This window comes from Miscanthus floridulus, chromosome 13 (genome assembly GCF_019320115.1).
Source record: "Miscanthus floridulus cultivar M001 chromosome 13, ASM1932011v1, whole genome shotgun sequence".
NCBI lineage: Eukaryota > Viridiplantae > Streptophyta > Magnoliopsida > Poales > Poaceae > Miscanthus > Miscanthus floridulus.
Window position 1 is genome coordinate 35,684,115 of NC_089592.1, and position 11,493 is coordinate 35,695,607.

Here is an 11,493-nt window from a genome sequence, read left to right on the forward strand (position 1 = left end):
GGTGGCTACCTTGGTGAAGATTTTGAAACTTACATTTAACAGACAGATTGGCCTATACTGTTGTATTTATTTTGCTTCACTAGATTTTGGGAGAAGAATAACTGTGCCGAAATTCAGACTATGTAGAGGTAAAATGCCCCTATGGAAGTCCTCAAACAGAGCCATCAAGTCTCTTTTAATTACATTCCCGAAGGCTTGATAAAACTCTGGCGGGAACCCATCAGGTATTGGGGCAGTATTGTTTTTCATTTGAAAAACCGCCTCTTTTACTTCTGTTTTGGAAAAGCTTTGTGTCAGTGTCTCAATTTCCAGTTCTTAAACTTGAGGAATATCTTCTCTTCGCGATTCGTCCATCGACAACGAAGAGATGTCCGGTGGACCAAAGAGGCTTTTATAGTATTTGGTGATATACTTTTTTAGTTCCACGTCACCACACACTATCCCTTCCTCTTGTTCTAGCTGGAAAATACGAGTTTTCCTATGTTTCCCATTTGCCACTAAATGAAAATATTTTGTATTTGCATCCCCCTCTAGCAGGTTCTTTACTTTTGCTCATTGGTACCATTTAATCTCCTCCTCTCTGAGAAGATTGGCTAATCTCTCATTGAGGACATGTTTCAAATTCAGCTCATCCATTGTTAGTTAAACGTGTTCCGCTTTCTTATCAAGTTCATCTAACTTGCTCAACAAATTTTTCTTCTCCTTTTTGCACGCTCAACTGACATTTTTGGCCCAACCCCTTAGATATTGGCGAAGTCGTCTTATTTTTGCTTGCCATATCTCTAATGGAGTATGACCTTCATTAAAATTTGACCAGATTTCACTCACCATCTCGTGGAACACATTCCTTAATAACCAGCCAAGCTCAAAGGGAATTGCAATTCCCAATCTGTGCTGACTAAAATTCTATTAAGCTTCTCAAAAGATGGGATTTGTAGGTTATTAGCCCAAGTAAACTGTCTACCTGACAGATCCAATTCCCTAAGGTTGAATCCATCGATAATTGCATTAAAAAGAAAAGGCCATCTATTGTTGTATCTTGAGTTATTTTTCTCAGATGGCCCTCTTATGATATTGAAATCACCACCTATAACAATAGGTAAGGTTTCTTTCGCACATAAGCGAGACAACTCCGATAAGAAAGCCTCTTTTAATTCTTGTTGTGCAGCACCGTAAACTGAAACTAATAACCATTTGAAATCTGTGTCTCTATTGCGGATCTTGAATTTTATATAGAACTCCCCTTCCTCTATCTCACCAATGTCAAAAGTTTGTAGGTTAATGCCTAGAAGCATGCCACTAGATCGTCCTTGAGGGGGTTTATAATGCCACAGAATCTCTTTCCCAGCACAGAGATTTTTAAGAAAAGTTTCTGAACATTCCCTCTTACTTGTTTCCGATAAGGCAATAAAATCTAGGCTTTTTTCAGTAGTTAAATCTGATAGAAACTTAAACTTCTTAGGATCACCCAAACCGTTACAATTCCAAAAAATACCTTTCATTTCGAAATTCGTTTAGATTTGTTGGATCTATCCTTTGTTTTTTTCTTCTTTCTTGAACTAGACCTGCTCTTCGTAGAGACACATGTAGATCATATTGATCACTGCCTTCTCCCTTGTAACACCCAAAAATTTTCATTCTTTTAAAATAAGTAAATTTGATTCAATTATGTTATTAAGTGTGCATTTAAATATAGGAAATTAATAATTTTTGGGAAATTAAAATCAAATATAAGGAATAGAAACATGTTGATGCATACATGCTGCTGCATATTTATTTTGTGATGATTTGTCTTGATTCAAAGTTCAAATGAATTCAAAATCTATTTGAAAGTGCTTTTGGGAAATCTATTTGGAAAAAGAAAAGGAAAATTTATTTTCTCCCCTCCCTTCTTCATTTTCGGCCCGTAGGCCTTTTCTCCCCGCTGGCCCAGCTCCCCTTTTCTCCTCCCTTGCGCACCGCGCCAGCCCAGCAAGGCGCCGGCCCACTCGGGCAGGCTGGCAACCGCCTCGGCCGCTCGGCCCAGCAAGCCCCACCAGCCCAACTCGGGCGCAACCGACGTGCCCTTCCCCACGCTCAGTCGCTGACCGCCTGGCCCCGCCCGTCAACGTGTTCCCCTTCCCCCCGCAACCGCAGCGCCCGGTCCAAGCGCAACCGCCGCCCACGTCCCGTGCCGTCGTGGGAGCATCCCCTGCGCCCCTGCCTCTACAAAAGGGAACTGAGACCCCCCCCCCCGTGCATTCCTCTGTTGCTCCCCGCTCTGTTTTCACACTCGCCGAGCACCACAGAAGCCGCAACTGCTGTGTCAAGGACGCCGTGGTCCACCGTCCGCCCCTCCGCGCGAACTGCCGTCCCCGAGCCACGTTCGTCCCCGATTGAAGTCACGGTGAGCTTCGCCTTGTTTCCCTATACCTCCCCATGCCGTTTATTTTGAGTTTCATGGCTTCTAGAGCCCTATTCGTGGGCACCTGTGAGCTCTTGCTCGCCAGCCATGGTGACCGTCGCCTCGGACCTCTCCTCTGGCTGCCTTCTCGGCATGGACGAGATCGCATGAACCTCGGCAACTCCCCGGTGCCCTCGATTCTTCGAACTGTGGCCCCTAGCCCCTGTACCAAGCTCACCGGCGTGCTCTCGCCGCCGTCCATGGCTGAGCCGCCGTGGCTGCTACTGTTCCGGCAACTCCTCTCTCTCTCCCCCAGATTTAATTCTAGCCGTCCATCTCTAGATCTGCGGCCATGATTAGAAGTTACCCCTTCACGGGTAACTTTGCTAAAGAGACCCCCTGGTTTTATCTATTTGAACCCGCAGTCCAAAGCACATTTCCAGAGTACGCTTTCCCCTTTTGAAAACGTAATTTAAACTGTTTTAGTCCAAAATACGTTTTCAGTATTTACAGAAATGCCACTTGATTTGTTTTGCTCATAAAAACTTTGTTTTAGCTCCGAATTGACCCGTTCAAATTGTGTTAGCTTCATAATTTCATAATCTACGTGTTAGTACCACTGTTAATCAAGTTTGCAACTTTTAAATTTTATGGTTAGGATTAATTAAATAAAGTGCTATAGGAAAACCCATTTAATTCATAACTTTCGTGTTTTAGCTCTGATTTTCATGAACTTCGCGTTGATGTGATCGTAGCGAGACGTAGATTCTTTTCATAAACATTTTATCTTGTTTTCTATACTATTGGTGTACTGTTCTAACTATAGAATTGTTTGCTTTGCATGAATGTTCCTAGAATGTTGTGTGTTGCCGTGTTGGTCGTGTTCAGACGATGAGGAGAACGTTGGAGACCAAGAGTTCTTCGACGACCAGCAGGACCAGCAAGAGTTTGTGAACCAAGGCAAGTATAGCATAGTCCTACCTTGATGTCCTATTCACTTTAATCATTTACTCATGTGCATGTGTCTAATTTTAATAACCATAAGGACATTCTAGTCATTTGATGACTTGTTCCGTTGACTCCTATGGGTTAATTGCATATGGGTAGATTGCTAGTGCTCTAACTGAACATGATCTATACGATGGTGAATGGTTCTATGGAACTAAAAGTATAACATGATTTATAACAACTGATCTATAGGGTGAAAGTGCAAATGACTTTTGATCATGTTGCTCCCAGCCCTCCATAAGGACTTATCTGTCGGCAAAAGCTAGGACTGACAGTGCAACCGTGAGAGTCATATGGCTCTGACTTTAGCTTAGTAATAGGACCTTTTTTAGCTTGTTAGAGGTTACCTTTATGGCACAAGAGGGGCTTGCCACGTTGGGTATAGGGCTGTCTCTGTTCCTATGTGTATAGCCACGATGGATATGTGCCATAGGAAAGAGGGTTCCTACATTTGCCTGCCGAAGAAACCTAGCGGCCCTAACTTGTTAGAGAAACCTGTGAAATGGCTTCATAGTGTACCCTGCCCGCTCACCTTGGTAGTGACATGGGAGTAATTAACCCGGACATATGGGCATCACGACTCGCGGTGAATGTGCACCACCTCTGCAGAGGGTTACAAACTGTCACGAGCGGCCCGGAAAACTCACAGAATAATTGGTTACTCATTGTGGTTCATTTATGATGGTATACGATGATAATATGATGCAAATGATTCTAATATCTGATTATATGGGTATAAATGGGAGCTTAAGCATAATTTGATAATAATTGGTAATAAAATCCTGACTTACTAAAAGTGCTATCTGCAGTAAACCAGTGTCGTCCTTTTTGAGCTACATAACCCCATGTTATCTTGTTAAGTACGGGAAGTACTTACGCTTGTTTATTTTCTTTATTTGGATAAAAATCCCGGATGGGTAACAGATGACAACGGGTATGAAGAATTTTATGAGGATTATTAGGTTTGTGGTCAACCAGTTAACCTTTCCCTATGATGGTGTTCCACGAGAGAGAGTTATCTTTTATTTTTCGCTGTGATGTATAAGACTAAGTTATGTTATTATCGTGATGTAAGATACACTGTGATGATACTCTTTTATAATTTGTCAGCTTGTATGTGTGATTAATTCCTGGGCACACATGAGTTAATGCATTCAATTTTATCCTTAAAATTGGGTGTGACATCCCTCCGACAGGCCCTCAACTATTTCCCCACACAAATGATTCAAAGCAATGAGGTCTATTTCCTCTTCCATAATCTCAACGTTATATAATATTTGTTATTATATATGAATTAGCATGCTTTATAGTTTGTCACTTGTGAGGTGTCAAGACCATTATTGTCTTTACTGCTGCAACTCCTATTACATATGCAGGCTGTTGTACAGTAACATTTATTTGGATTCCTGAACTTCAGAATTTAACTCTAAATGTGTTCTAACAATCTTCTCGAAATTTCACTATTATCATTGAAGTTTTCAAGTTCAACCATCTAGCAAGTTATGTACTATACAAGTACTCATATATATGAAGGTTGCACCTCAAATTAGTCAATGATGCAGGACCTAAAATTGTTGTTGCGTTCCAACCTATTACAAGCATACAGATATATTATAACGACTCTTTCCGGTGATGCTTTCCAACAACTCCTCAGCTCGCAGTCCAATTCCTTTCTGTCGCTTCCTGCTTGTGATCTTCCGGAGATCATGTCAAGGTCGTCGTCGTCGTCTGATTCATACTAACAAGTAACCCCTTTTTGTTAGTCCCGCTGACGCGTATCTTTTTGTGGTTACATCAGCCATTAGGTGTCCCAAACAAGGGACATAAACCCTAGTTTATTGGCCGGCCAAGTAGATTAACGTGACAAAAGTGCCGTCGTGTCGTGTTGCGTCATTTCATTGGATCTAAGCAATTGACCCCTCCTAAGTGCTTAGTACTAGTATATAGTGTAGGAGACGTCTCTTGTTGGACCGAGTCAATGTGTCATCACAGAAACAACATGAGTGACGTTACATGCCGTGTTTTCTTTTCCAGTGTCATGACTAGACCTGAGTCGCGCTAAAGAAAGTATATGAGAGGCTTGGAAAGCTCGTCCTAATTGGACTCAATAATTCATCGAAAAGTTCTGAATGCTCTCCCTGCTGATTCTTGGAGGAAGACTAGGAAGCCGGAGCGTTTCTATATACACCTCACACGCTAAGAATAGTTCTATATACTCACGATCGTGCGTCTGATGTAACCACCCGTGAAGGGACCGTGACGTCTAAGAGGAGATAAATTAGGTAACTTAAAATTCTAACTCTAAACTATGACCTCTCTTTTTCTAACTCTAGTAAAACCTATGCAATAGATAAGCTATCTAGATGTGCAACTAAGATTTTGCTAGGGTGTTGCTATCTCTACCGCAAACGTAGTAAAGTGATCAATGTAAATGCGGAAGCTAAAGAGTAAGGTAGAGATATGCAAACTCCCGTCGATGACTCCGGTATTTTTACTGAGGTATCGAGAAGCGCGCAAGCTTCCTCCTAGTCCTCGTTGGAGCCCCTCGCAAGAAATCCCTCACAAGGGCCAAGCTTCCGGTCGGGTACCTCTGTGGATAGTCTCGGGCCTTCCCCACGTGCAAGTGGGTCTCCGATGTGCCTCTCGGCAAGCCTCTCCTGGATGCTCCCCGCCGTCTTCACTATCAAGCTTCCGACCGAAACGCCGCGGGCCTTATTCCCTCCGGTACATGGTGGCGGCCACACCACAAACGCGGTTGGTGTGATCTCGTAAGACTTTAAGCCCCTCCGATGTACAACACTTGTGCTCGCAAGCACGGGGTGGCAAGAGGTATGCAAACCTCACTAAACACTAGGCATAAACCTAGAGCAAGCGCATAAGTGGTGGTCTAATCAACCTAAGCACTTCGCAAAGCACTTATGCTAATCACCTAATAAAACACTAAGCACTATGCATGTGGAGATCACTAAAATAGTGTATCAACACCCTTGGTATGTTTTCTCAGTTCCACACACCTTAAATGGGCAGTTGGGGGTGTATTTATAAGCCCCACTGAGAAAGTAGCCGTTGGGGTCGAATTCCCGTGAAACTGCTACTGACCGGATGCTGAATTGTCCTGACCGGACGCGTCCGGTCGTCCCGACCGTTGAGCCGGCAATATGCTGATCGGACGCTGGCCAGCGTCCAGTCGCAGATGTGCCACTCTGGAACCTTACTATAATCGATCGGACGCTGCTGTCCAGCGTCCGGTCGGTTGCCGCCAGCGTCCGGTCAGGGATCCAGACACCTGTCTGCCGAGCCACTTGCCCAGCGTCCGGTCGCAGCGTCCGGTTGCTTATCCAGCGTCCGATCCTGCATCCAGTCACCACAGTGAGCTCATTTCTTCACGATCTTTACGTACGGCTTGGTTCCAATTTTCGTGCTTGGACTTTGCTTAATATCTTGGGTCTTCTCTTGTGCTTCTAAGGTCTTTCTTAAAGTGTTGATCATCGGATCACCACGTCGCCTTCGTCCAAGTCACATCTTGCACCCTTTTGAACTATAAATTAAACACTTGCAAATTCATTAGTCTAATTTGGTTGTGTTGGTCATCAAACACCAAAATTCAAAGTAAATGGGCCAAGGGTCCATTTTCCTTATAATCTTCCCCTTTTTGGTGATTGATGCCAACACAACCAAAGCAAGCAAATAGTAAGAATTTGGAAGTTAAAAACTACCTACTTGCTAGGATGCAATGCAAAGGGCAAGGTTATATGATACTAATTGACAGATACCAATTAAAACTTTACTTAAAAGCTTGTCTTGCCCTTGCAAATGTCCCCATGTGATATTATGGATTAAAGCCGAGCTTTCTAAAAATTCTCCCATTACTTAGACTCCCATAATTCATTTTTCTCCCTTTCTCGGACCATTACTACTTGTAACTAAATGCTTGTCTTTGATCCTTCAAATTCTCCCTCTTTGGCATCAAACACCGAAAAGGAAGACATTATTAGTACAAGGGAGGGTCAAACTTCGTGAGCCTTTGTGTAGAGAGTGAAATGAATCACAAATTTTGACTCTCACATGATATAGACTAAGCTCCCCCTAAATATATGCATACATATGGTAGAAAGCAAATCATATGCATAATTAGCAATTTATTGTACAAGAGAGTTTAATCTATATAATGCATGGAGAAAGCATGTAAATATGAAATGAAAACAACAAGATGATGCCAATAGAAGAGTGATGCTTAACTCCGGGGACTCCAATTTCCTTACAATGAGACTACTACACATGTGATAGGTTTGAAAAATTAATACCATTTGAACAAGTGATAGTCTCAAAGCATCCAAGTTGTAGAATTACTCCCCTTAAATATGTGCACACAAGTGTTGAAAACGTGTACCATTTGTGCACATTAATTTAAGAATCAAAATACCACTTGAAAGATGATATTTGGGAGAGATTATCTATAATTTGGACTTTGGCACATATTTGATAAATAATTGTAAGGCAAGCTATGTGCCGTGCTTCTAAACAATTTTAAACCATGTAGGTTTGCAACAAGGGTTGATAATGAAATCGAGCAAGCCTACCATATGATATACCTATTGGATGCATGACAAAAGATTAAGCATGTAAATGCAATCATAGGCATGAAATATAACTAGATGCTTTAAGAGTATATCAATTGAAAACAAAACCAATTGAAATGAATACTAATTTGAAAGTAATGACATCTAGTTACCTAACATGGGAAGGGGAATTTGGGTCCATAGTATTCACTAACCTACTTGGCAATGACTTTGTCCATCATGATGCACCCCATGAAATGCACTCAAACTTTGCCAAGTCTCCAAATTCTCCGACGTCCGACGGACTTCTCACTTTTCTTTTGGGATCCAAACCTTCTGGGTGCTCTTCATGTTTGAAATGATTTCCTTTGGCACCCAAAAGCGTTTGACCCCATTGTTGGCTTGCTTGTTCACCTTGATGGCCACCACCTTGTCATTTTTCTTCTTCTTCAAGAGATAAGGTGTGGAGGCCTTCTTGTCCACCATGTTGGTGTAGGTGTTGGAGAACTTGCTTGTTTGCTTTTTCTCCTCCTTCTTTGCTCCTCCCCCATTCTTCACCTTGCACTCATAGGACTTGTGGCCTTCCTTGTGGCACACGTAGCAAACTATGGTTTGTCCTTCATCAAGCTTCTTCACTCCCTTGACGGTGTTATCTTGATGAAGTTGACCTTGCTTCGCCTTGCCTTTTACTTGAGTCAAGTCCTTCGTGAGGTGAGCTACTTCTTGCTTAAGTTCCTCATTTTCCTTTGCAACCTCTTATGTGCATGTATCTACAATAACTTTCTCAACACAAACTTGGTTGCACAAAGGTGAGTCAAAACATAAATCATTGCAAGAAGTAGAGGCATCCCTTTTAATGATAGAACTTTTCTTTTTAGGTGCCTTGGTGGGGGTATTTTTGACGGCTTCAAGATTAGCAACTTTATTAGTTAGCTCATCACAATGTTTGCACATGATTTCCAATTTAGCAAGCAAACTTTGATAATCATTTTGTGAGCTAGCTAACTTTTCTTTTAATTTTTCATTTTTCTTTTCAAGTTGCTTATCATTGATTGTGCATTCATTTGTTGTTGTACTAGCCTCAAGTTGCTCAATTTTAGTAGATAATTCAACGTTGAGATTTGCAAAGTTTTCATATTGTTCAAGCAAATTCTTGTATGCTTCTTGTGAACTACCTAGCTCTTCTTTTAAATTTTTGAGCTTCTTTTGTTGACTAGTGCAAACTTTACCATATTTACAATTTTGTTGCACAATTGTATTATAAGAAGGCAAATCATTATCACTATCGCTCTTACTAGAGGATGAGCTTTCATTATCTCGTGCCATAAGGCACACACGAGAAGAGCTTGATGATGAGTGCTTGCGCCCTTGCCTCTTGTGATGATCTTCTTCACTTGAAGAATCATCCCATGACCTTATTGATGTGAGAGCTTTGTTCTTGCACGCCTTCTTCTTTACCTTGGGTGTGGGCTTGTTTGGACAAACTTCCACAAAGTGCTCCAACTCGCCGCATCCATAGCGTCCTCTCTTTCTTTGGTCGTTTCTTTGATTAGTGAAAACGAGGTCTTGAATTTGGATGGGCACACCCTTGACATTGAGCCTTACGATCATCTTCTCCACCTTTTTGATAAGTTTGATTGATTCTTCATCAAGGTCGGAGGTGGAGGAGGAAGATTGATCATCATCACTTGATTCTTGTTCATCATCATCCTCATCTTGTTCTTCTTCACTTGAGGAGCTTGAGCTTGAGCTTGACTCAACTTTCTTGCCCTTCATCTTTTTCTTCTCACTACAAGCGAGAGCTTTGCCTTTGCTTGATAAAGATGCTTCTTCTTGACCCATCTTACGTGACATTTCAAATGCCACTAGCTTGCCAATGACAATGCCCGGGGTCATGGTGCTCAAGTTCTCCATGTTGTGAAGAATGGTGATGATGCTTGCATATTTCTTTTGTGGTAGAACGGAGATAATCTTCCTCACGATGTCCGCATCATCTAGCTTTAATAATCCTATTGAATGGAGCTCATTGATAATTAGATTCAATCGAGAATACATATCACGAACAAGCTCATCATCATTCATAGCAAAGGAATCATAATTTTGCTTAGCTAGACAATGTTTTTGCTCACGGACATTACTTGTGCCGTCATGGAGCTCTTGGAGTTTTAACCAAATTTCATGTGCCGTATTTAAGGTGAACACTTGGTTAAACACATCCATGCTAAATGATTCAAACAAGCAATTCTTAGCTCTAGCATTAAAATGCATTTCTTTTTTGTCAATCTTTGTGGGCTTTTTGAGATTCTTAATGGGTTTCATCCTGTCACGAGTGACTCTCCATACACCTAAATCAACTGCCTCAAGGTGGCAAGCCATTCTAGCCTTATAGTAGAGGAAGTTAGTGCCATCAAATTGAGGAGGCCTAGCGGTATCCATCACAACCACTCTACAATAGCGTCGGCTCAACGACGGTTAAGTCAAAGGTCTAAATATGAGCCAACCGGCTCTGATACCAATTGAAGGGACCGTGACGCCTAAGAGGGTGGTGAATTAGGCAACTTAAAATTCTAACTCTAAACTATGGCCTCTCTTTTTCTAACCCTAGCAAAACCTATGCAATAGATAAGCTATCTAGATGTGCAACTAAGATTTTGCTAGTGTGTTGCTATCTCTACCGCAAACGTAGTAAAGTGATCAATGTAAATACGGAAGCTAAAGAGTAAGGTAGAGATATGCAAACTCCCATCGACGACTCCGGTATTTTTACCGAGGTATCAAAAAGCGCGCAAGCTTCCCCCTAGTCCTCGTTGGAGCCCCTCGTAAGGAATCCCTCACAAGGGCCAAGCTCCCGGTCGGGTACCTCCGTGGATAGCCTTGGGCCTTCCCCACGCGCAAGTGGGTCTCCGATGTGCCTCTCGGCAAGCCTCTCCTGGATGCTCCCTGTCGTCTTCACTATCAAGCTTCCGACCGAAACGCCGCAGGCCTTGTTCCCTCCGGTACACGGTGGCGGCCACACCACAAACGCGGTTGGTGTGATCTCGTAAGACTTTAAGCCCCTCCGATGTACAACACTTGTGCTCGCAAGCACGGGGTGGCAAGAGGTATGCAAACCTCACTAAACACTAGGCATAAACCTAGAGCAAGCGCATAAGTGGTGGTCTAATCAACCTAAGCACTTCGCAAAGCACTTATGCTAATCACCTAATAAAACACTAAGCACTATGCATGTGGAGATCACTAAAATAGTGTATCAACACCCTTGGTATGTTTTCTCAGTTCCACACACCTTAAATGGCCGGTTGGGGGTGTATTTATAAGCCCCACTGAGAAAGTAGCCGTTGGGGTCGAATTCCCATAAAACTGCTACTGCCCGGACGCTGAATCGTCCTGACCAGATGCGTCCGGTCGTCCCGACCGTTGAGCCGGCAATATGCTGATCGGACACTGGCTAGCGTCCGGTCGCCTGCCACCGGACGCGTCCGGTCACAGATGTGCCGCTCAGGAACCTTACTGTAATCGATCAGACGCTGCTGTCCTGCGTCC